The 25,808-nt window shown below is 43.6% G+C and overlaps 1 pseudogene; it reads left to right on the forward strand.

Moving 5' to 3' along the window:
- Window positions 1–703: 703 nt before the first annotated feature.
- LOC123491258 lies at window positions 704–24,672 on the forward strand (annotated as a pseudogene).
- Window positions 24,673–25,808: the final 1,136 nt, after the last annotated feature.

Genomic DNA, 25,808 nt, shown 5'->3' on the forward strand with positions numbered 1-25,808 from the left:
TATGGTGTTACACTGCTCAATACTGGGCTACTTATGTTTTGAGGATACAGTATATGGTATCCTGAGCATTGGAAAAAGTGGTTCTAGAATATGGGATGAAGAGTATCTGGTATTTTGGAGTAGGTGATACAGGGGTATTTGGTTGGGTATGGCTAACTGGCCTAAATGGAATGTAGGGGCAATGAATATCTGAGGTATTCATTAAATACATTTCATTCATGATTATCTGAAATCTGGAACATTCTATTGTAGGAAGAAATATATATTAAAGACATTTATAAAAAGGTATTGAATTTCCCAAATTGTATATTCAACTTGTTTACAACTGTTTTACCACACAGTAAGTAGTCTTTGATGGTACATAAATATATAAATGCATCCGTTTGAGAGAGCAGAAGGGCGTGACGTTACGCTGTAGATACGCGTTCACAAGTAATTTCATCATCACTTGCTCCAGTGGCTCGGCATTGGACGCAGACAGAGCGTTGTGTCAATTGACATTTTACAAGACGATTATCACGCTTTTGTCTCTCAATGACCTGTATATCGCTTTTGATATACATATAAATATTTCAAACCTCCTTTTTATCATTGCTAATGTTGCAGTGTGATTGAGCGTGTTTCTTCTAGAAGCGCCGGTCTCGCGGTTAGAGCGTCTCTTGGAAATTGGCTTTGTTCGCTCCGACAGCACACAGTCCGGCTTTATCATCCAGAATGGACAATTTGGAGAAAGAAAATAGGTCTGACGAAGATTCGGAATACGAAGAAGAGGAGGTGGACCCTAGAATTCAGGTACGCTATAATAACAATTGCTCTTTGTTTCAGTTGAGACTAACTAATCTCTTAATTTAACAGCATTTGATACATCCACTTCAATGCACAGTGGAAAAGTATGTATTATCCCTGGCAGAAAGTCTATCTTATTTGGGGTCTTTTTTTCAAATTGTTTTTTAATGTATTGATTTATCAAGGCTGTCGGTCTACCTTGAACAAAAGGTCTGTGTTGAGCCAACTAAGTTGGGGCAGTAGGCCTACTTGTTAGGTTTATGATGGGCTATGTTTTAGCCAAACTTGTTTCTGATTTAATGGAATACATCGGAATACAGGCCTGGCACTCAAATAGCATGTTCATCTGAATATACCTTCTGCTGTGTGCTAGGCTATTAGTTGGTTGAAAAATAAAATTATTTAGCCTTAAAAGCTATGTGCATTTAATATATCCATAAATCAAGATGATAGCTGATTCTTCTATTTGTTCAAACCATCACTCTGGCTACCTTCTAATGTCCAGTCTAGTATTTCATTCAAGTGTAACACATTCCAGATGTTGCGACTTCCCCAGATGCTGTATTACATTCCTTTCTCTTGGTGTTGCTCAATATTGTCATTTGCTCTCTTTCTTACAGGGAGAACTGGAGAAACTCCCAACCAGTCTACAGATGACATCAACAGATGCCTGAGACACAACTGGAGGTAAGACAGTGTACACACGCACACTTTCAAGTTTGACACACACTTCCCCCTCAAAGTGCACCACATGGCTGACACAAACTGACAACAACTAGAATCAAATGAAAGTGAAGACTTGACCGCTCTGCCATCAGATGTGTCATCAGACACTTTGCAGCAGTCTGTGGCTTTTCATATGTTTTACATGCAAAACCCATATTTTCTGCACTATGCAGCTACAAGGTGACCCACTATCAAATAATTCCTTTCAACCATTAGACATTGACCTCTGCATTTTGAAATGATTCATTCAGGTCATTGAGGTGGTGTATGTTGCAGAGTGTTGATCTTTGGATGCTGTTAAATGTCAGTAAAGTAGTAGCACCCAGCTCTGTCAGTCGTATACCTTTTTGGATCTGTATTAAGGTAAAGTCTCTTTAGGACACCTGTTGGGGTCAGGAGGCATTCAGTCTATAAAATACCTGTCATTTCTATTGTTTACTGGATCCTCACCACTGGGCAGCATAAAGCTTAAAGAACTTGTACTTGTACAATGTTTCCATTGATCTTGATGTTCAATGAGTGCTTGTCAAATACTTACTTGTTTTTCGAGTTCAGATATACTCCGCTCTGTGTTGTTGAGTCAGCGGGTCATGGTCAAATCAGTTTATTTGTAGACCCAGTTTGACGTGGTCTCTCAGTGCACAGCTGTCTGCCTGTTGGAGTAAACGGTGTGCCAATCGGTGAAGTGTGTCTATTTGAGATAGACTTGAGTCCTTACGGATTGCTCCACCGATCTGTAAAAAAATTAACATTTCAAAAGATCAGATAAAGGCCTCTGTGGAAACCCTTTGCAACACACACACACACAAAATATTGTCCAACTTTTTGAGTGCATTTGACTTTAAAGGGAATAAACACACAGATGTACGATTCACCATTTCTCAAACCACTTCTCAAGTACATAGCCACAGGAAGTAGGGGTGCTGAGGTGCTGCAGCACCCCCTAGAAGGAATAAAAGGTATCGCAGCTCCCCCACCCCCCAACTACTGCTCAGTGCAGATTTGGCAGAGCTTCTGGTATTGATGGAGTGATGAGGATAGCCAGCAGCAGAGCCCATTTGGATGTAGGAATATCATAATGTCCTGGTAATGGACCATTGGCTGTAGTGTTTGTATTGATAATATCAAGGAGCACGTGTCACTGCATTTGTGATAAGGGGCAAAGCAGATCAATGGCTATGAGTTCCATAACATCTGTGAGCATTTTGTATTTAATTCAGAGGCCTTTCATTTAATACCAATATCAACATCCAAATGGAATAAGCTGTATCTGGGTAAAGGGGCAATACAGTTACACAAATAGTTTGGATTGAATTAGAGTATTTTTAGGTATACCAGTGTGTTTGAGATGGTGTTCAGTGTATGAGGAGGCTGTGACAGAGGAGATGCGCCACAAAAGCAACGCTCTGCTCGACCCTGAGGTGTGGGGACAGAGAGACTGCACTGTACTGTAACCTCTGCTGGATCAGCTGAGGAGAAAGAGAGAGATGGAGAAAATGAGGAGTGGAAATAAGAACAGAAAAAAGGGGATGGAGTAGAGGGAGTAGAGTGGGGGATGAAATGCATTACAAGGAGAGATGGAGAAAGGGGGGACCGTGACCCCATCCTCTGAATTTTCTCTGTTGAGAAATAGATGGTTTACATGGCCTGTACACACACACACACACACACACACACACACGTACAGTTTTCATACCCAGCAATTACCCCCTGTTGTTCTGAGACTGAAATAATGCATGGTGCCTCCCCTGCGGTGGCCTCTTGCTATGCAGGAGGTTGGGAGTTCATGGAAAGGCTGTTTTTCTCTCCAGGATGGCAGGTATCTGATAACCATGTCAGAATTCCAGTCTGACAGAGTACAGTAAAGAAACATGTTGGGGCAGCAGAACAGCAAGTACCAAAGTGTTGCAAATGGCAAACAGTGGTGGTGGAGCCATCACTGTATTGGGTTCCTTGATCTGCATCACACTGAATGGGAAGGGAGCTAGGGTTCAGGGGCTAGGGGTTGTTTTCGGACATGGTGTTTGTCCTCAGATGCCAGCTTGTTGCAGGATGAGTGATGTCACAGGAAGTGTGTGTCCCTGCCCTGTTCTCACAATTGGCCTTCCATCCCTCAGATTTGAAATGGTAACAGAAAGGATATCTTAGTCCAGAACACTGGTGCAGATTTACATAACATCCCATGGTCAGATTTAAAGTTTCAAAGAATTGAAAACAATCCAATAAACTTATTGCATAAGTGCTATATATTTTTTCCACACTGACATCTCCAGGAATTTCATGCTTGTTTTTGTTTTCTGTCTACCATGATGTCTCCTTCTGGACGTCACACTTGACCTCACTTGTTTGATCTGAGAAAAAAATCTCCTCTGCCTTATCTAAAACGGTTTCAGGGCGATTTAATGTTTTGGATTAGATTAGGTTTGATACGTGTTGAAAGTAGGCCTGTTATTGGCTTTATCAGCATGCTTAGCTGGGGACTCTTACATCTAACCACTCCGACTGATGAATAAACATTAACAGTAGCTGATGGTGTGTCGCATAAAAGGCTATTTCATATGATCATTTTCATATGGCCATTTCTTTGTTAATTGCCTGTTTGCTGTGTCTGATGGTTGCATCGACATAGCTGCCCCTGTTAACTTGATCAAAGACTAATGCAATTTTAGGACACTGGCCTTTTCAGTTGCAGAAGACTTGAAGGTGGGAGAGCCCCGACTCGTATGTCTAAATTAATTTAATTACTGTCTTAAGAGTCTGAATGAATACTCTGGTTTCGTGAAATCCTGGTGCGTCTAACTTAATATTTGCTGTCAATTGTTAACTGCGGTTGGTTAACTAGTTAAGAACAATGACCTAATAATGTAATCGCCGTAACATCGAGATGAGTGTTGAGTCTTCTATTACCTTTGTGAATATTCATAGCAAACAAAGGGTTGGAAGTTCGCTACAGTCCTAGTTAATAACCCTTTCTCCCTGTTTCTCTCCAGGATGCCAGGCAGAAGTTCCGCTCGGTATTGGTAGAGGCCACAGTGAAGCTGGATGAGCTGGTCAAGAAGATTGGGAAGGCGGTGGAGGAGTCCAAACCCTACTGGGAGGCGCGGAGAGTGGCCAGACAGGTGAGACACCACTCAGTGGACAGGGGGACTACGAGCTGGGGGTCTCGGCTCATATTGACCTTAGAAATAGTCCAAAATCTTTTATTTATCGGAAACGCTTTATTTGCCTTGTTTCTTTGGGATTCATTAAAACCAGCACCATTGCATACAATTTGATACCAGGTTGACTACCACATCATTTCTAAATACTAGGCAAATACCACATTGAACACCAAATGGTATGGGACTGTTAACTAACGTGTTACCTATTTACCTAGCTTGACTTGCCAGGACAAGTATTCTTTCTTAAAACTGCATTGTTGGTTAAGGGCTTGTAAGTAAGCATTTCACTGTAAGGTCTACACCTGTTGTATTCGGCGCATGTGACAAATACAATTTGATTTGAAGTGAATGGCCTGCACAGCCTCTCCTTCATTTGCCTAATTGCCCCTCTACACACGGTAATGAGTGATGGCTCTAACAACAACATCACTCCGTGTTAAAGCCCCGGCTGCTTAATGAGAGTGAGGGGGGTGTGGGAGTGGCTTTGTGTGAAGCTGTGATCTCGGTTCCCTATTCTGCAAAGCCATAGCTATTGTTAGAGGAAAGGAGAGCTGCTGCCACCTGCTCATCTAGATAAGAGCCCTGCAGCTGTAAACAGTCGAGAGGAACTGCCGGGACCAAACCAGACATGAAAAGGTTTTTAAAGGCCAATTCTTCACTTCTTCTCTTATTTTGTTCCCTCTGGTGTTTTTGGCTCTGCTTTGGGCATTGTGTTCCCCTCATTCAGGCAACCTCTATATGGCTTCTGAATGAGCATGCACCTTTGTGTGGTTGTGATTTATGTTAATGCCCCTGACAACACAAATTAAGTTCCCTTATGGAAAAAGGAAGTTCTTCTAAGTTTGAGGATATTGGATTGTATGAGTTCCTCTGTCTACCTTTCGCACATCTACTCAGGGGTGCAACTTTCACTGGGGACGGGGACGGGGACACACACACACGCACATTCTGAAATATAATTTGTCCCCCTACAGTTTTATCATTGCACTGTGATACAAAAAGAGGCATCGGTGTGCTTTAGGACCATGCGGACACGTCAGAGCGGTCGGGTAGCACGGTGCTGCTGTCTGCAGCTGCTGTCTCTGTGTGTTGCGCCTTTTCTCCAGGTTGTAAAAGCAAGCACAGCAGAAACTGGCTACTCTTTATTTGACTGATGTAGCTGGCAAGTTAACAGCATTTTTTTTTTTTATTCTCAGTGCTGAGCTAGTAGTGTAACTGACATGTAACGTTAGCTAATGTTTCATCCCATCTCGACTGAAGTTATGTCTGAAGAGAATGAGCTAGCTAGCTAGCTAGTAGCTACCACAGCCAGTTCAGCTTTAGCCTCTAGCTATCTGTCAGGTAGTAGCATCTAACAGCTGTTGCGTGTGTATGGAAATGTTTTGTAGCCTTTTTGTCCCGTTTCAACAGAAGTAAATTAACTTGGCCAGTTTTTGCCAGTTGATGTACCATTAGAGCTAGCCAAAAGTTGCCTAAGGTTAGCTAGCTAGCTCACTAACTTCAGTTATTATTTTAGCCTCAATCACACTAGACCTGAATCAAACAATGAAACCAGCGGACAAATGATTGAAGATATTCTGAAAATTTTTGGACAGTGCAATGTGAGTTATTATTAGTCAGTATAGCAATGTAACGTTATTGATCTGTCAGTTTCCCTAGCTAATTCCCTACTTTTCACATTGACACGGTATAAACAGCTTTACAAGCTACACTGTCATGGTGCACAGTCAGTACACAACACTATGCTCATCATGTCTTAGCAGGATCAGATGGTGACAGGGGTCTCAGCAGGGTCAGTCAACCAGGGAAGACCAGTCTGTGACGGTGCTGAGGTGAACTTTTGCAGAACCAAGGCTATTTCTCTGTGCAGCAAACACTGGACAAGCCAGATGTTTCAAAGATTGAAACTATTTTAGGGCAGTCTGACAAACCTCTAAAGTTGATTTCCAAACCGTATCAAGGGTTGATAGAGGCTTTTCCCGATGGCACAAAACATGTAAAACATGACGAAGACCTGGGAGACACTATTGATGATGATGAATGGATACAGATATGTTTGAATGCCCAGTCATGTTCATATAATCTCAGACATACATTACTGCAGTTTAAGACCATCCATAGAACATACTATATGCCAGTGAAACTGAATATCATGCACTCAGAAATGTAATTCCTCTGCTGGAGGTGTAAAACACAAAAGGGGAAATTATTAAAATATTTGTCCTCCTAAACATGGCCCTGCCAAGCCGCACTGCTTCTTGATACACTGCTCGCTTAACCCGGAAGCCAGCCGCACCAATGTGTCGGAGGAAACACCGTTCAACTGGCGACCGAAGTCAGCGCGTATGCGCCCGGCCCGCTACAGAAGTTGCTAGAGCACGATGGGACAAGGACATCCCGGCTGGCCAAACCCTTCCCTAACCCGGACGACGCTTGGCCAATTGTGCGCCGCCTCATGGGTCTCCCGGTCGCAGTCGGCTGCGCTGCTCGGGAGGCCCAAAATGGGACATATTTGCATATGTTATGATCTTGTGAAGGCTGGCTGAATTCTGGCAAAGAGTATGTTCTTTTATCTCAGCATGTCTACAGATTCTCCCTGTTTTTGTTTGCTTGAAAATGTTGATACTGGAGACTTATCAGAAGAAACTGTGTATCCTAGCATTTATAGTGGCTAAGAAATGCATTGCTATTAATTGGAAGGTTGGATATCCTCCCAGATTGGATGGCAGAAATGTCAAGTTATGCATCACTAGATTTGATTTATTACAAGATTAAGGGTATACTGTGCAACTTTCATAAGGTCTGGGTGCCTTATATGGAATACTGTATGACAAAGGGGTCTGTATTGAAAACATGAGTTTTTTTGTCAAGCAGTTGCAAATATTTTTTTTTTATTGGCACATGAGACAACGGTCTGATTTGCGCCTGTCTCAGTGGACTAATCCATTGAGGAGGCCACGGGGATGCCACGGTCCAAGAATATGGGGATTGTGTCTCAGATGCACAAAGCACGTCTCTCTCCAGAATGCGCTCTCTCCCACCATTTCGTGGCTATTCATTGTTTCATAACTTCATTGTGTGCATTGTTTGCTGTGTCTCAATTCCCCATTACATATATTGCCAGTAGTAGCCTACATTTACCGTTAATTCCCATAATGTTTGTTTGGGTACAGTGATTTATGTTAATGCATTGAATATATTATTATTATTATTATTAGTCATTTATCATTCTTATTGTCGGAGTGGACATGTGTTTTGCAGAACTCACAACTTATGCTACCCTTGAGAGAAACACGTTTTTATTTAATTCCATTTACGAGTTTTGTCAATTTATTCATCGTCTTTTGTTTGAAACGCTCCTGTCAATGTTGAGTAAGGCCGCACACCTGATTACGCATATAGAAGTAGGACTAGTCTACCTGGCCTGCACACACATCTAGGCCCATAAATGTGCCCAAAATGAGGTGTGGAGCTTCTCAAAGTAATTTTTCTTCAACTCAAACAGCAAATAAACGAAGTCTGTTTTTAGAATCAATTGAGAATGGCAATAGTTCCTCAAAGTATTTGAACAATATTTCCAGCTCTCTCCCTTTCGATAACCACTCGACATGAAAGTGAAAAATGTAAATGTGAGACAAATGAGAGAACAGCTCACTCTGACCATTTGACTTGCCCTAGCAGAGTTGTTTATCCAGAGCGTTGGTGACTGCAACTGTGCTGCTGGCAAGAATTTAATTATGCTTTTTTGCCAACGTTTACTGACACTGGCCATATTCAACGGGTGTTGAGTGTTTGTAAATTCGTCAGTTATTCTGCGCTCTAGCACACTGACGAGAGTGCTCTGAAATCGGAGTAGATAGCCAGAGCGAATTTACCAGCTACGTCTATCGACCATTGTCGACAGACATAAACATTCTATTGAAATAGTTACTTGCATAGTGGAGTCTTTTTGTTTAGACATGTAGCTAGCTAGCTAAACAATTAACCATATTCCAACTCATAACGTTACTACCCTGCATGAATCGGCAGGTAGCTAACCAACCAGGTTCAATGTTAGCTAGCTAACATTAGGCTATAACTAGCAATTCAAATGACCTCTGAGATACGAATAATATTACTAGACAGATCATACATGTAACTTTACCTAGCTAGCCAGCCAGCTAACGTTAGCTAGCTAGCTAACAGTACACTTGAATATCTGAAAATGTAGCTAGCTAGGCTCTCTTACCTGTATACAGGGATGGACGCGTCTCCCTATCTGTCACGGATGCCTTGGTTGCCCTTAGTTTGATGATGTAATCCGGAGACAGGTGTTTTATACAACAGCCTTCTGTGTGTTCTCTTTTCCACTCCGTCTGCATATTTGCAATCAAACGGTAGAATTTTCTCCATCTCCATAGCTATCATACTCTAATTTGATTTCAAAACTCGGTCCTCCAGAAAGTGGAAAGCAACTCTTATGCAGTTCTACTACGTGATATCTTTCAAAAAAAGCCACATTAGAAAGGATTACCTACACATACTGACCAGCTCATATTATAGACAGAAGCCTGCTACATGGCAGACCAATCCGAACTCATCTCTCGGCATGTGCAGCCAACTCATTATCTCAGCCAATCATGGCTAGCAGGAAGGTTGCTGTCTTTTTCCGTGGCTAAACCAACTAGGCTCGTAATTTATCAATTTTATTTGTATTTACAGATGGCATACAAGTTTGTTATTAAGGCACATGAAAGTTCACATGTTCCAGAAGGCATTTCTGCCCCCAAAAAACGCATTTTGATAATAAAAAAAAGTTTACGTTCAAATGGCGCTCCTGTGAAGTAGTGACGTGTGACATACGCCTAGTTTCCTGAAACGAGTCACATTAATTTTTTTCTGGATCTTTTCTACCTGCAGGCTGCAATATTTTTATGTGTTGGCGTTATGTACGCTGTTTTTACATAGTTGGCAATGGCAATAAAAGTTACTTTTAGATTTTTACAATTTTCATTTAGATTAAGAGAGTGTAGATTAACCACAGACAATGATTTTGAGATGAAACTGTTCCACGAAAATGTGCATATGAAAATCATTACTAGCACGCAGATTGGTAGAAATTGTAAGATCAATTGGCCCTCCAAATGGAAAAGGTTGCCAAGTGCTGGTGTAGCCTATTACCGGCAACTTCAGCAGCGTAATTCTGCCAGCGGGAGAAGGCGGGTCGGAAAGATATTTTTTTCTTCTGGCTAGGCTACCTTGATCTTTGGCTCTCTCTTGAGTCATTTGTGTGTCTTAATTATTTAATCAAACAGCCTGCCTAAAGCATCAGATAAGTTCAGTACATATAGTTGTTTTTATTAAAACACATAGGGTGTGTCTAGATATGGAAAAATACATGTTTAAAAAATTTGTATCGATTGGTCAAAAGAAAAGACTACGGCTTGGTCAACGTAGTCTTTTCTTTTGACCAATCGATTGGCCAAATTTTGAAAACGTGCATTTTTCCATATCTAGACACACCCTATATGTTTGAATAAAAACAACTATATGTACTGAACTTGTCTGATGATTTAGGCAGGCTGTTTGAACTTTAGATGCCCATGTTATGTCCCCACCACTTCTAAAACCAAAGTTGCGCCCCTGCATTTACCGGCCCAGTTATTTCACTGAAAGCAATGGTATGAAGCCACGATGTGTTCAGGGGTTCAATAAGAGTTTGGCACATACTCGCGGGATTGAGACTGAAACCTTTGAAAAGCACTTAACTCCGTGGCTCTTAATTCCAGACTAGGTTGGCAGGTATCTTAATTATGAACAAGTGCAGGACTCGCTTGTCTGTCATACTATGCTGAGCTCTGCAAAAAGAAGTCAGTGGGACCTGACTGCATAGGGCGATTCTAGGGCATTGGTCTCAACACTCATATACACACACACACATCACAGGTCTCATCGATCGAAGGTGTGGTTGAGAGCATTACAAAGCGGTTGAGGTTGAAATGGATCAGTGGTGCGGTAAATGGCTGCCTCTCTAACATGGTTGAGTTAATCAACCTCACAGTGGTGACTGGCGCAGAGGCCATTTAAACACAACAGTCCTGAATCAATTATGCAACATAAACACTCTTCCTCTCTTTCCCTATCTTCCTCCTCCTCCATACTCTATCCTCTGTCTTCCTCCTCTTCTATTGCAATGTATCTCCACCTCAGTCTCTCCATTCTCCTTCAGTGGGGAGCATGTACACAACGTTGAACTTGAATCATTGTTTACCCAGAGGGGTGGAAATTCTCTATCTCTCTGGTTTGTTGAAGTAGCCTACATGAGCAATACATTATCATTTGCTTTAGACGGCTAATGATAAGGTACACAGGGAGTGGCAGCGCTGTGGAAAAATGCTCTTGACCTTAGTCTAGATATACGCACGCACCATAACTCCATCTATTGCTTTGTTATGCAAAAGCCTGTCACTTACCTTAGATGTTGAGAAGACTTGCTAGTATATCCTGCGGTAATAGGTGTCACAAGTTAATGGGTGACTGCGCTTGGAAGTGGCTCAGAGACGGCTTGACTCGGCCAGAAAGTTTTTTACTGTATGTTTCCTGAGGGATCGCTTGGGTACCCTGTACTATTCTTTGACAGCTCCCATTTTTAAAGTGCTGAATCAGAGTGCCTCGATTGCTGCAGTCACCGGTAGTGTAAAATGATGAAAAGTGTTTTTCTTATATCTCATGAAATATGTATAGTTTCCTTCTCGTTCACCTCCGCTTTGAAGAGTGTGACTTGACGAAAAGTAGACCAGTCAGGAGTTTTTCTAGGGAGGTTTGCAGGATATACTATTTTCAGGTTTTCTATTGTGTTGTATGATAGTGTTTTCTGTATCGTCAAATACAAGCAAATATTCCTCACCTCAATCAAGCATGGTCAGTTGGCAGAGCATTAGCATTAGCAACCCAGCTCCTATATCTAACTCTGGTTGCATATTAGCAGTTAGCATCAGGGTTGGGGTCAATTTCATTTAAATTCGAGTCAATTCAGGAAGTACATTGAAATTCCCATGCTAATTCTCTTCAGTACTTTTCAATTAGGAAAATGTGGGATTGGAATTTGGTTTACTTTCTGAATTGAAACGGAATTGACCCCAACCCTGGTTAGCATTAAACATTGAAGTCCTATTGCCCTTCCCCCTCAGCTGCCCCATTTTGTCTGGAGAGTAGGTACAGCTAGTGGGGGAAAGGTGGAACAAAAGAGAGGAGGAGAATGGTGATGGTAATGTGATGTGGCTGGTGCAAGGTTTGGGCACAGTCTGCCTCCCCACTCTATCTCGCCCCCCTCCCTCTCGCTCTCTCCTGCACGGCCCGTTACCGACAGTGATTACCACGCAGCTGAAGTGCACAGCCGAGATCGTCTCAGCCCCTCGCTGTCTCAGTCATCTAACCGCAGTGCGTCTGGAGGTGGGAAGAACGAAGGAGAGACGGATAATGAGAGAGAGGAGGGGAGATGCCTGAGGTCCACAACAGAGGAGACAGACTGTGGATATGTCTGTGAGATTAGTTATGAACTGACCTCCATGATGGCCATAGATTGAACAGATGTGGGGCTTAGTGATTTCTGGCTGGGGGAGGCTGGGGGAGGAAAGCAATGAAAATCCTTCAGGCCTGAAGGAGATCATCCAGTAGATTGGTTGGATTTGGTACAGCTGGAATAGAGTCAGACTGGGGGAGAGAGCTGACTCCAGCTGATGTATGGGATTGTTCTCTGGCTCTGAGTCAAGGGCAAATGGATCACAACTAGAAAGGATACTCTAGGTCCCTGCACATTTTTGTCAGAGACTGGGTGCTCTAATACATCAACCTGTCACTGTAGTGTCCGGGATAAAGCAAAAGTGCACTCTTTCAGTGCTGGGACTGGGAGAGAGTTTGTAGGAATTTATATGGTCTTGAGGTTTTGTCATACTGTAAAAATGGCATTTTATTACAATCCCAACATGCATTCTTGCAGTGCAAGAAGAATGTTGTCATGTCTTGCCCTGGAAAGTTACTTGCTGTGGTAGAATAGGGAACTTTGTGCCAGACAGTCTCCTTTACTGCCACAGCAACTCAGTTCCATTTATTACAGAAAAGCTAGTATATCCCTGAGGGTATGGAGATTGGGTTAAGACGGTTAGAAATCCTGCATAGTCAAGAGACCATCTGTGACCTTTCTCTTCTGTGAAGAGATGTTTTGGCAGGCTTATAGCACAGAGCAGACGAGGGTCATGGGGGGCTAGGATGAGATGGAGGGAAGGATGGAGAGGGGGAGCAGAGACAAGGTCGTGGCCATGTGTTGGAGCCATGCTCTGGCCTCCTGGGAGGTGTGAGGCCAGCCTGTCCTGTGGTGTCCAGCCTGTGGTGTCCAGCCTGTGGTGTCCTGTGGTGCATGTTGATGCTGGTCAGTCCTGGTTACATAACTGCTTCAGCAAGCAGGACTGGAGCTGCTTTAATAATGGCATCTCAGCTTGACAATGACTCAATACAGCTGTGTGTGCGAGCTGTGCATGTGCCTATTGTTCTGGTTGGCTAACGTGTGTGTGTGTGTGTGTGTGTGGTGTTGGCGGGGGGGGTCAACAGGGGCGGACTGGGACCTGAAATTGGCCCTGGCATTTCTAACTCACAGGCCCTTTTTTTTCTCCAGGCCCCCACACCAGCCCATTTCTTTCCTTTCTTTCCCATTTCTTTCTGCTAAAAACCCAAGTTAGGCAGGCCCACTGGGCTAAAAATTGACCAGTTCATCTGGCATTTCAGGTCAGTCCGCCCCTGGGTTGTCAACGCTTGCTGTCCAAGCCTGCAGCCATGGAACATTGTATGAGTGTGCTGAGGAATTTACTGTAAAGTGGCTGTGGCTGGAGATCCAAGAGGCAGCTGTTCATAACAAGTGGTGCTTCAGCGCATTAGACGTTGACTGGAACACTGAAGTTAAGCAATGGTTAACCAACCACTTGGAACAAGAGGCTTGCACCCCCACGTCCATGTCTGAGCACTGTTGCTCCTTCACTTTGCCTCAGAGGTAACATTCAGACTGACCTGATCAATCTACAGCATCTAGGTTGTTATAGCATCAGACCATGAAGCATGATGAAGACGAGCTCTCCCTGAGTCAGGTACGGTCTAACGACTTCTTCAGGATTAACTCTGTGGGTCTCTGACAGATATCTAGGGCAGTCTCAATCGGGCAGTCTCAATCGGGACACAAATAAGGCCAAGGCTATCGAAGCGTGACTAACTGCAGAGATGCATGTTTACTATCTGACTGTAAATCAATGACCTCCAATTGAAAAGGCCCTTTTCATCCCATCTCACTCCCTTTTCACCAAGATTAATTGCCCTGAATAACTGAGGAGATAGATTAAATCGGTTAATTCTCGTGGAAAATAGCTGTGTGTTTGTGTTCTCTTTGAAGGCCGTTATTTTTCCAGTGTTGATGGCCTATGCTGAGAAATGTTTAGCTGAAACTCTCTGGTCTTTGAAGTCTTGGCATGTCTTGTTTTTGCAAACGTTGTCAAATTTATGCTGTGAAGATTATAGGAATGCTTTATATTTCAAAGCTTCTCTTACATGCGTGCAGCCATGGAGACAAGCGTGAATATGTAGCAAAGAGATGATTATCTGAACATGTGCCGGTTAACCAAATTAATTCTCTGTTAGGGCTCCGAAGAGCGTAAGCTGTGAATAATTTAAAGGCTGTGTAGAGCAGGATCCGATTTTCTTATGCACAAAGAGAAAGTGTAGTCTTATTATAAAGTTATACTTTACTTACACTTGAGTGTGCACGCGTTGGTGCTTGTTTGATTTACATTTACAGAGCCCTACTGATTTAAAATATGAGTAGGGCTGTAATGGGAAATTATTTGATTAATTATTTTCCTGTATTTGAGTTACTGTGGATATGGATTGATATGTAATAAACATGATTATATGTGCGGGGAGACAGATGTATTCCCTTGGGGAATGGAAAAAGGAGTTAACCATGGATGTTTTAAGTACCATATTTAATTAAGTAGTTTGGCACCTGTTACTCTATCATTATCTGTTGTAACTGAGTACTGATGTTCTTACCTTTGAACTGTATCAAATGTCTGCCAAGTGTTGAATGTTGTGTAAAGTTTGACTCCAGACTGGATTCGAGGACACACTGATAATGTATCTGTGATTCTGTAGCAGCTGATGTTGTGACTTCCTACAAGCCTCCTGGTGTTTACAGAACATTCGGCGCTGTGTGATTAATATAATTAGACATTTTCTTTGCTCCTATTCTGGAGCTGTCTCCATGATGCAACTTGTAATAAACCGGGTTGATTTGTGATTGATTTGATCAATGTCTGCTCTCCTTTTTGTTCGCCTGGAAATTCCTGTTACAAGGGCCTATGAAGTATCTGTGTGTGATGGAGAGAAGTGAAAGTAGTAGACCTTATTATCTTTTTATATAGACAGAAACTGCAGCAGAAATGCAGAACTGATCTGGTATTAACATCTTTCTAGAGGCCAAATATACACCGGTTTGAAACCACAGCCCTTTACAGTCCTTAGAGAGGACAGTGAATAACAACACAAGAATGAATTGGAATGAGCGGAATAAATAGACTAATGCCTGCTCTCCCCTCCACTTCCATCCATCTCCCCTCCTCCCTAATAATCCATCTATCTCTCCCTCTTCCCTCCGGTTGTGAGAGTTCCTGAGAGGCCCAGGAATTGAAAGGTGGCTGAGAAATAATGCTCTAGTCTTGAAGTTAGCTGGACTCTTTTTTTAAAATATATATTTTTTTTTTTACACCATCACTGTGCAGCTGAAAATGAAGGGTAGAGATGGGATGAGTAAACTGAAAATAATAGAATGATGGATCACGGTGGCAGCAGGACTGAAGTGGTGATGGAAGAGAAGAGTAGGCAGAGGAGAGAGGAGAAGGGCTGGGTTGCCAATCATTTATAGTGGAGCAGGTGTACAGCAGTAGGCCTGCTGTGAGAAGTCTCTCTGTTGGCATTCTGTTCATCTGCAGTATACAGTAGGAACAGAACACTACTAAATACTAATACATGTACTTATATATTTATAAATGTGCCACAAAATAGCCTCTATCTGCCAGTCTGCAGACTAGTTCTGTTGCATTCCTTATGAATAGCCTGCTATCTAGGAGTGATTCCTGCTGAAGTAAATTAAAGACAGAGATAGATGCACAAAGAACATCGTGCTGTACAGTATTATGCTTCAATGCAGTATTATTCCTATGAACTGAGTCAGCCATAGGACTTTATCATCTGGTGAATAGTCCTTTCTCCTGAGATGATTCCTACTGTATTACATTAAGTGGACAACACTGGATACAGAAAGCACATAGGGTGTTCCTGGGAGTGGGGCATGTTTTCTCAGCATGTAGTCTGTTTGTTGGGGTTAGTGGGAAAACAATTATGCCGAGTGATTTTAAAGTAGATCACTGAATGTGCTTACAGTGCGAGGGAGAGAGTTGTCTGAATGAGAGCGTAGGTAGCAAGACTCGTGAACAACGTGACAACCATTTTGTGAAAGAAAGGCCCCAGTTGAATTCCTCGGCATTCAAACTCATGACTCATCCATACAGTGAAGTGATAGACATTGGTTAGCATGTGGTTGGACTCAACTCTCTCGTATGTGTACGCCAAGCCCATCCATGTCATGTGAAGGTCTGTGAATGGGTTGTGTGATCACCACAAGGCAGAGGTTGTTTAGTTCGTGCTGAGTTGGCATTTGGAAGGCTAATCAAATTACCATTGTAGGGAATGGGATGTTGTTGTCTAAAAAATGGAATATCTTGGCTTGCAGATCCTTATCTAGTAGAGTCTTGAGGTATACCACATACTGCTCCATAGGTCATGATGAGAGCAGGAAATAATGATCACTTCATTTCATTGAAGTTTGTTTTCTTTGGGGTGACTCAATGTGTTCCTCACTTAAATTAGGTCAGTAGAATTCCTATTCACATGAGATTCTGTTGGAACTTTTCTCTGCTGTGACTTATTCATAAGTTGCTTGCAGCCAAGGAGACATGTCCGTGTATATCTACCTTCACTTCCTCCCAAACTAGTCAAACTTAACAAAAGTAACGCTACTTTGTCTGGAAATTCTATGATAAGCGGAAGCGAGTTGGGATTTAGTTTTTTGGCAGATCAGTAACGTTTTATCATCCTTACTGTAAAACGTCTGAATGATATTTAGCCTCTACAGTAAATTTACACACACACACACACACACTCGTGCCCACACAGATGCAGTAAATCACCTTCCCTAGACATGCTATTGGTGAGTTTGGGGCAAAGCCTTGAGTTGATGCTTTACTGGTACCCACAGAACAGAGAGGGGTTTAGGGTATTAGCGCTAGCTACAGGGGGTTTCTGTCAGTTGCTATGACTGACAGATTAGAGAGGAAAAGTGGATAAATGAGGAAGGATTAGCTCTGCAGCTATGGCAACACACACATGGGAAGTCTAAGCTACGGTAAGCTTCCGCTTTGTACTGTACCTTACCATAACTGAGGCTGGAGGAGGGAACTGTTTTGGAGTTTCTGTTACTATGTGACCCGGTTGGGCTAAAATATGCACAGAGAGAAAAGTAGTAATACTTGTATGTTCTCTCTGGCAGCAGTCTACAATGTTTTGGTTGACCTCAGAACAGAACATTCAGAGTGGGTAGGGAGGGATGTGTTAAAACAAAGCTGGATGTTACTGATACCTTCTGATAGTATCAATAGATACCAAGGGGAAAACAAGATGTTGAGCCTTGTTACACCCGGCCAGCCACCCGGCCAGCCACACACAGAGAGACACACAGACAGCCACACAGACAGACACACACAGAGAGACACACAGACAGGTGTGAAGTGTTTGACAATAATTATATTAGCTGTGAGGTCTTTGAGCCCTAAAGCTCTTCCCCCGCTGTATACAGTAAGTGTCAAATGAGACGTTGCAGCTATACTTTGTGCTTATACATCCATACGTCATGCCGTCATGACCTTTCTGTGTTTTCTCCGAAATGAGTCCTTTTGATGTTAGGAACATCTTATATACAAGACAGTGTTTGGCGTGTTTCCATAGTCTGTCACAAGGACTTTTGGTGATTTGTTTGTTATTACGCCTAGTTGCTATTTTCCATGCTGACTCAACAGCTGATTTGGTTTATTCCTGTCAATGTTTGAGCTGAAGGTTTTGTGTGTCTCTTGTTTTTAAAAACAGCATTTCATGAGAAGTGCTTACATTGTAGTTATATAGAGACACTGGATATAGTAGTTTCTTGACTGAAGAGCTCATCATTAATTTCCTGCAAGAGGAAAGAGTTCTCTTGAGGTGTACAGATCAAGGATTTGGCCTAGTATGGGCATGGGCCAGCTGGCAGTAGGGGCAGGGGTTCAACACTGATGGCCAGACATGGCCCACATAATATTTTATGGTGAGAGAGAACTTGGCTGGCGGCAGAGTGTCATGGCCTGTTGCGGTGCCCGTCTGGCGGGCTGTCACTCTACCCATTGTCCAGGCCCAGCTAGAGACCCAGTCCTGAAGTGTGTCTGATAGGGTCTCATCCCATCCGTTGTGCAGATTCTGCAGGAGACCAAGTGAAGGTCTGGTTCTGTGGCTGATCTCAGTGCATATCTGACGTGGTGTCGCTCTACCCATTGCCCAGGCTCAGCTGGAGGCCCAGAGAGCCACCCAGGACTTCCAGAGGGCCACGGAGGTGCTGGGGGCTGCCAAGGAGACCATCGCCCTGGCAGAGCAGAGGCTGCTGGAGGAGGACACCAGGCAGTTTGACTCAGCCTGGCAGGAGATGCTCAACCACGCCACCCAGAGGGTGAGTACCGTACTGCATGGAGGGAATGGGATTCTGCGGGGGGCATTAATGCAGCATGACTGTCTATCAAACCGAAATTTGACACCTGAATGTTACTATTCAAAGGTTTGAGGCATAATGTGGATGGAAATCGATGTTTCACAAGTTAGGAAGTCACGTTGTCGCATTTCTGTGTAGCTGCCAGACTGAGTTCTGATTGGCTGTTGCAGGTGATGGAGGCGGATCACACGAAGACGCGGAGTGAGCTGGTGCACAAGGAGACTGCAGCCAAGTACACGGCAGCCATAGGCCGCATGAAGCAGCTGGAGAAGAAACTCAAACGCACCATCAACAAGTCCAAGTGAGTCCCATATGACCGTATTGCGACCACAACCCAACCGCACTGTAGTTAAAAGACTGAGAAGTCAAAGTGAATCTTCTACAACCACTGCATCAATTATCAAATGGTCTCCGACACACACATTCACAAATCCCTGTCTATTTGTCGACAGTGACCTTTTCCAAGACATTGATCTTTCATGACATAGATTTTTCAGTAGCTTGGAAAAGGTCAACTTGAACAAAACAATGAATATAAATATGCAAAAGGTAAAGGTGCGTGCAACAGTGGAGGCTGCTGAGGGAGGACGGCTCATAATAATGTCTGGAAAGGAACAAATGGAATGGCATCAAACATGGAACCCATGTGTTTGTTACCATTCCACCTATTCCACTCCAGCCATTGCCACGAGCCTGTACTCCCCAATTAAGGTGCCACCAACCTCCTGTGGCCTGCAGGAGTCATTTTCGACCTTTGATGATGAAGTAGTGGCTGTTTTATTCCTAGCACCACAAAGAGAGACAATGTGGTGGTGTGCTGGTTAGTATATGCTGTCAGGTTTTTACAAAACTCCATAGACTGGAGGCCTGTTTTGGGGAGGGAGTGTACAGTGTAGAGTAGGGGGTCTCTAATGTTTCCCAGCTGTGACTGAGAGACTGAGGCTGTTGTGAATCCATATAGTCTTAAAAAGCTTCCTTGTCTCCTTTCCGTCATGACCACAGGTCATGTACTTGATATGTGTAATCAGTTTGGTTGAAACCTAGCCAGTCCTCCTACCTATTAGTGTCATGAAGATGAGATGAGGAAAGAGTCAGTTTTAGAGTTTTGGGACTGAATCCGTCTTGCTCTGTGTTGCCTCAGCTCTCTCAGCCTAATCCTTTCTCCACAGTTAGCTCATCTAATGTGATAGCCATATAGCTCACCCTGTTGCCTTGGTGATATGTACAGAGCTATTCCAAGTTGTTTTCATCGCCTCTAATCTTTTTTCCCCTCCTCCCTCTCTTTTTGATTGACCTCTCTCTCGCAGACCTTACTTTGAGTTGAAGGCAAAGTACTACCTACAGCTTGAGGTATGTGTGCACTACACTACACTGTAATTTACCTGCCTTCATAGACCATTTTAAAGGTATTTTAGATTTAAGGAGTTCTATTATTGCCTTGTTATTGTGGACTCTGCTCCATGGTTAGATCTTTACTGATGTGACCTAGGTCAATAAACTTTGACCGTGAACATATTGCCATGTCATCTCAGGTCTAAACCATTTATGGCAATGATGGCTTTGTGTGTGTGTGTGTGTCCTTAACTGTGTATACCAAGCTAATGCTAATAATGACTCCCTTTCTGTCTGTAGCACCTAAAGAAGAACGTGGATGAGTTGCAGGCCAAGCTGTGCCAGGCCAAAGAAGGGTACAAGATGGCTCTGAGAAACCTGGAGATGATCTCAGACGAGATCCATGAACGCCGACGCAACTCGGCCATGGGCCCCCGGGGGCGGGGCGTGGGCGCCGAGGGCGACAATGTCGCCGGGGACGACATTGCCAGCTTCAAGATGGAGTCGGATGGCATCTCCAGTGAGTACACTTACAGTGCATGATGTTCTGGTCATTTAGTTTCTGCGCTTGAAAACTGCAGAAACTGTTCTTGGAACAACTGTCCTACATAGTGAGGCTAAACAGCCAGCATTGCCTACTTTTCACTATTAGTTGGGTACGGCACATGCAAACGCATACTCACCCTGTTGACACTCTGACTTGTTCTTCGAATCCTTTGTAGGAATTCCTAGAAGAAATGTGCTCCTTCTTTCAAAGGAAATTCCTGTTGAATTTAAAATGCCTGTATTGACTTTGTGAAGTTGTCATATCATGGGATCTTCTGCAAAGGTCATTGGGCACACAATGCTTTATTTGAAGGAGAGATACTTAACTGAAGTCTTTCTTTATGCTGAAGGAAATGGTTTTGGTCTTTCCTGCATGGCATCGTTCATGGCACCCAAATTCCATGCATGTCTTAATAACAACTAGCCTAGAGACAGCTTTACTGTTTAAGCTCCTATGGTTAAGGTTAGGACTTGAGTAATGAGACCTGATCCTGAATCAGTTAAGTGCTGAAGATATACACTGTGATGAGATGAGGCTCAACTGTAGTCAGACAAAGAGAGTGGCTGTTCAGAGCAGTGTGTGTCACTGATCCACTTCCCATTGTCCTGCATTATGGGCTGCGGGATGATGTTACCATGGCAACCTGAGAGACCTACTGCTGGCTGACCCACTCCGACACCATTGGCTGAGATTATGTGGGTTAACGCGCAACAGCAATAAACAGTAATATGCTACATTTGCTGATTTGTCTTTTAGTAGATATAGTAAAGTGTGTCTGTTTCAAACTGTAACTCGATGGCAGTAAACAAAAGAATCTGCGATTGCACATAGTTCAAGGTCATAGAAAACATGCCTTCATTCATACATTCGCCATCCATGTTGGAATTTGGGGACTTTGACCCCTACACGGAAAATGGATCTCATATTTGTCTTGAAGTACTGTATGTCTTTACACTCCCTCTTTCTTTCAGTGTAAAGTATCTCTGCAGTATTTCAAGCAGTCTCCCTCTCCCCGTTCTACCCACCGTCTGTCTCCCTTTTTTGTTTTTTCTTCCTACTCCCTTTCTCTCTGTTCCTTACCCTTGGCCCCTCTCTCTCCCTTTTTCACCTAAACCTCTTCACCCTCAATCTCCAGCTTCCTGTTTTCTCTCTTTTGTATTTTGTTTTTCTGTGGATGCCACATTGATGCTCTGCATATACACTCCTTAGTTGTACAGTAAAGGCTTGTTACATCTCAACCACTCTTCCCCTCTCTCTGTCTCTGCAGTGATGTCTGAGTCGTTTGAGGATGAGACCTGCAGCAGCAGTGCCATGTCAGAGGAGGACTCAGAGACCCACTCCACCTGCAGCCTGGGCTCCTCCTCCCACTCCCCCAACAGCCCCCAGGACCTCTCCTCGCCCTGCCCCTTTGCCAGCTCCTCCTCGCCCTGCCCCCCCTCCTCTTCCTTCTCCTCCTCGCCCTGTCCCCCCTCCTCTTCCTCCTCCTCTTCTTCCTCCTCCTCCTCCTCCTCTTCCCCTGCTCCCTCCTCACGCCCCTGCAGTCTGGACATTCCCCGCCCTGTCTCGCTATCTGACTTCGGCCTCATCTCGCCTGTCCTGGGACCACGCAGCGAGTGTAGCGGGGCGTCATCACCTGAGTGTGACCTGGAGAGAGGTATGTGTGTGTGTGTGTGTGTGTGTGTGTGTGTGTGTTTGCATACTGTATGAGGTGTAAATATGCAAACAAGTGAAAAAGGAGAGATTGATGGTGTGTGTTTATTTTCAGTAAGACATATCGTCTTCTGCTACCTGTCTGACTAACACCTGAGCCAGAGGAGAGGCCTATTAGTCATTGTGACAGCTATCCTAGTGCTTAGGCCAGAGCAGGTGCAGAGCCACAGGCTAGCAGTACTGCTGGGGGATACATCCTAATCTCCGCTGGGTCCCTAAGAGCCTGCGGAAGGTTCTGGACAAGTGAGAAAGGTTAACATAGTGGAAACTTTTAGAAAAAGACTTGGGTATGATCGTCTACGGGGTGTGTGTGCAGGGCTTCCTACTCACAAAGGATATTCATGACCAGGCTCACACAGCATACCTGTCTGTGTGTTTCAGGTGAGAGAGCAGAGGGAGCGGAGGGGGAGCTGGACAATACTGTAAACAACAAGAGCACCACCGTCCCAAACACCAACAAGACCATGGGCCTGGAGGGCCGCCTCAGCTTCCTGTCTCTTCGACGCTCGCGCAACGACAGCACCAAGAACGCCAAGCGCGAACGCCAAAGCCGTTCCCAGACCCCCACCCAAACTGTGGTCCTGGTCAACGGGATGTGAAGAGGAAAGCTAACCCCATCACCGGCTTTGTGTGCCAACATGCTGTATTGCCAGTAACCACACACACATTCCATTCTACCCCGTGAACTAATACTGGCTAAGTAAAGAAAGTGGCTCAGTATGAGATACTATGAACTAAATGGTCAGTGTATATACAGTTCCTATGGATCATGATGAAGAAGAGACTAAGACCCAACCCAGGGTGGGTGATTTCATGAAACCACCACTTCCTATAGAAAGGACCTTTCACCTTTTGACCTCCCACCCGTAGCTTTGAGTCCTCAGTCAGATTGGCTTCCCATAATTCCCTCCTGTACTGCACACACATTAAGGACAGTGCTGGCTAACGTCCTAAGGGTGGGGGCCCAAGGTATATGAGGGGAAATGGGACAAACAGTGTTGTTTTTTACTGTGATATTCTCCCTGAGAGGGAGCTGCACTTCCAGAAAAGATGCGTTTCTGTTGTTCGTAGACTAAAGAATATGCTCCTAGCTTCGACTATTAGAAATTGAGTGTTATTTATAAAACTTGATGTCACAGTGAATGTTTTACCAATACAGAACATAGTAAAATACACAACATATCCAACATTGATAGCAATATGTGTTATGCTTTTGTAATTGAAGAGCATACATAAGGCCAGGATTTAAATTCAGGATTTCTAAAAAGGAACAAGTATATTTACGGAGTGAATAACCCTCATAACTTGTGATATTACTCTGCTATATCCTCTCACAGATACTTTATATGTGAATACTCTCACCTCGATGTAATCCTGTGTATGGCATATAGTTGCTATGGCAACTGCTTCATATTACCATGATGACCAAACACTCACTACCCACCCCTGGCTGGCATCTCTTCGGACAGCCCATGCATTTGTCCAATAGGGGTCATCAGAATTGGACTTAAAAGAACTGTATTCTATTGCACAACACATTTCCCAGTGATCTAAATGTGAATCCATCTCGCCTACAGTACTCATAAAGCTGGACTTGGAATCTGATTGAACGAGAGTAGAATAATTGTGTGCGGTGAGGCTACGGTAGATATACCCCTCCTCTCTTCCTCCTGGCTCTCTCCCTCCATCCTGTTTTTCATCAGTGCCACACTGATGTGGTACCAGGGAAATGGGCCTCCAGACAGTCAACCCCCCTAGCCCTCCCTCCATCCATCTCCCTGTCATGGCATCCCCAATGGCCCTGGACTGAGGGACAACCTCCACCCACAGACAGTAACACTAAGAACTGAGCAATAGCGCAAGGACAAAACTTTGGATAACCATATCTGCCCATGGACACTTTCACATAGAGTTCTCTGTAACAGAATGAAAATGGCCAGCCTGGTAATTCTCAGAATCTGATGATGGTTTTGTCTTAGACCAATATTGAGGAGAAAGTGAAACTGAATTAAACTGATTGTGGCGAAGAATGTTGAGGCCTTTTGTGGAAACTGACAGAATAATTGATAGAGTGAGTGTTGAGATTTCTGGTGGACAGTATCAGCTACTGTTGTAGATCCATGTTGGCTAAAGTGGCCCGCAGTAGACTGTCGGATGTTTGTGAGGTCTAGTCGTCTGTCTCAAATAGTGTTAAATTGGCTTCCTCTCCTGGTCTCCTTATATTCCATGGCCACATGGGAAAGGTATTTGGTCACTGAGTTAAGATGAGAATAGTAAGCTATTGCACAAGAGTATGCAGTCTTTGTTCTTGTGATCGCTCCAGTCTATGTATGTACTGTATGTGTACAAATGTAATGTTATATCGATGTTTATCTCTCTGTGCCACCCTCTGGTGTGGAATATAAGGATATAACCACGAACAGTCCCTCTCATAGCTGTTTTTTTCCAGTGGGTCTTGTTATGGTAGAGTAACTTTCCATTGTGTCTCCACAGATTATGTGCCTGTTTTCAGAAAATAATCAAATAAACTGATGTTCACTGCAGTAAGCCTATGTTCATTTCTTATGTTCTAACTGCAATGTTGATCAACTAACCTTTTGTCTGTTTCTCACTAGCCTGAAGTTCTTTGGTCAACCAAACTCAAGATCGTATTTGGTAAGTGACCCATTGACCCAAATTCCAGGCAGAGATGTAAAGTCATTATATAAAAACATGTCAATGTTTTTTAGATGTCTTCAGAACCCTATACAGTAATTGACCCAGGGTAGTCTGTAGCTAATCTGACTCGATAACTTTGACTAGGCTATACTGATATTTCTTTGTCTTACTGGCATTAAGTCAAAATACAGTGGGGAAAAAAAGTATTTAGTCAGCCACCAATTGTGCAAGTTCTCCCACTTAAAAAGATCAGAGAGGCCTGTAATTTTCATCATAGGTACACGTCAACTATGACAGACAAAATGAGGGAAAAAAATCAAGAAAATCACATTGTAGGATTTTTTATGAATTTATTTGTAAATTATGGTGGAAAATAAGTATTTGGTCACCTACAAACAAGCAAGATTTCTGGCTCTCACAGACCTGTAACTTCTTCTTTAAGAGGCTCCTCTGTCCTCCACTCATTACCTGTATTAATGGCACCTGTTTGAACTTGTTATCAGTATAAAAGACACCTGTCCACAACCTCAAACAGTCACACTCCAAACTCCACTATGGCCAAGACCAAAGAGCTGTCAAAGGACACCAGAAACAAAATTGTAGACCTGCACCAGGCTGGGAAGACTGAATCTGCAATAGGTAAGCAGCTTGGTTTGAAGAAATCAACTGTGGGAGCAATTATTAGGAAATGGAAGACATACAAGTCCACTGATAATCTCCCTCGATCTGGGGCTCCACGCAAGATCTCACCCCGTGGGGTCAAAATGATCACAAGAACGGTGAGCAAAAATCCCAGAACCACATGGGGGGACCTAGTGTATGACCTGCAGAGAGCTGGGACCAAAGTAACAAAGCCTACCATCAGTAACACACTACGCCGCCAGGGACTCAAATCCTGCAGTGCAAGACGTGTCCCCCTGCTTAAGCCAGTACATGTCCAGGTCCGTCTGAAGTTTGCTAGAGTGCATTTGGATGATCCAGAAGAGGATTGGGAGAATGTCATATGGTCAGATGAAACCAA

This window comes from Coregonus clupeaformis, chromosome 7 (assembly GCF_020615455.1).
Source record: "Coregonus clupeaformis isolate EN_2021a chromosome 7, ASM2061545v1, whole genome shotgun sequence".
Lineage (NCBI taxonomy): Eukaryota > Metazoa > Chordata > Actinopteri > Salmoniformes > Salmonidae > Coregonus > Coregonus clupeaformis.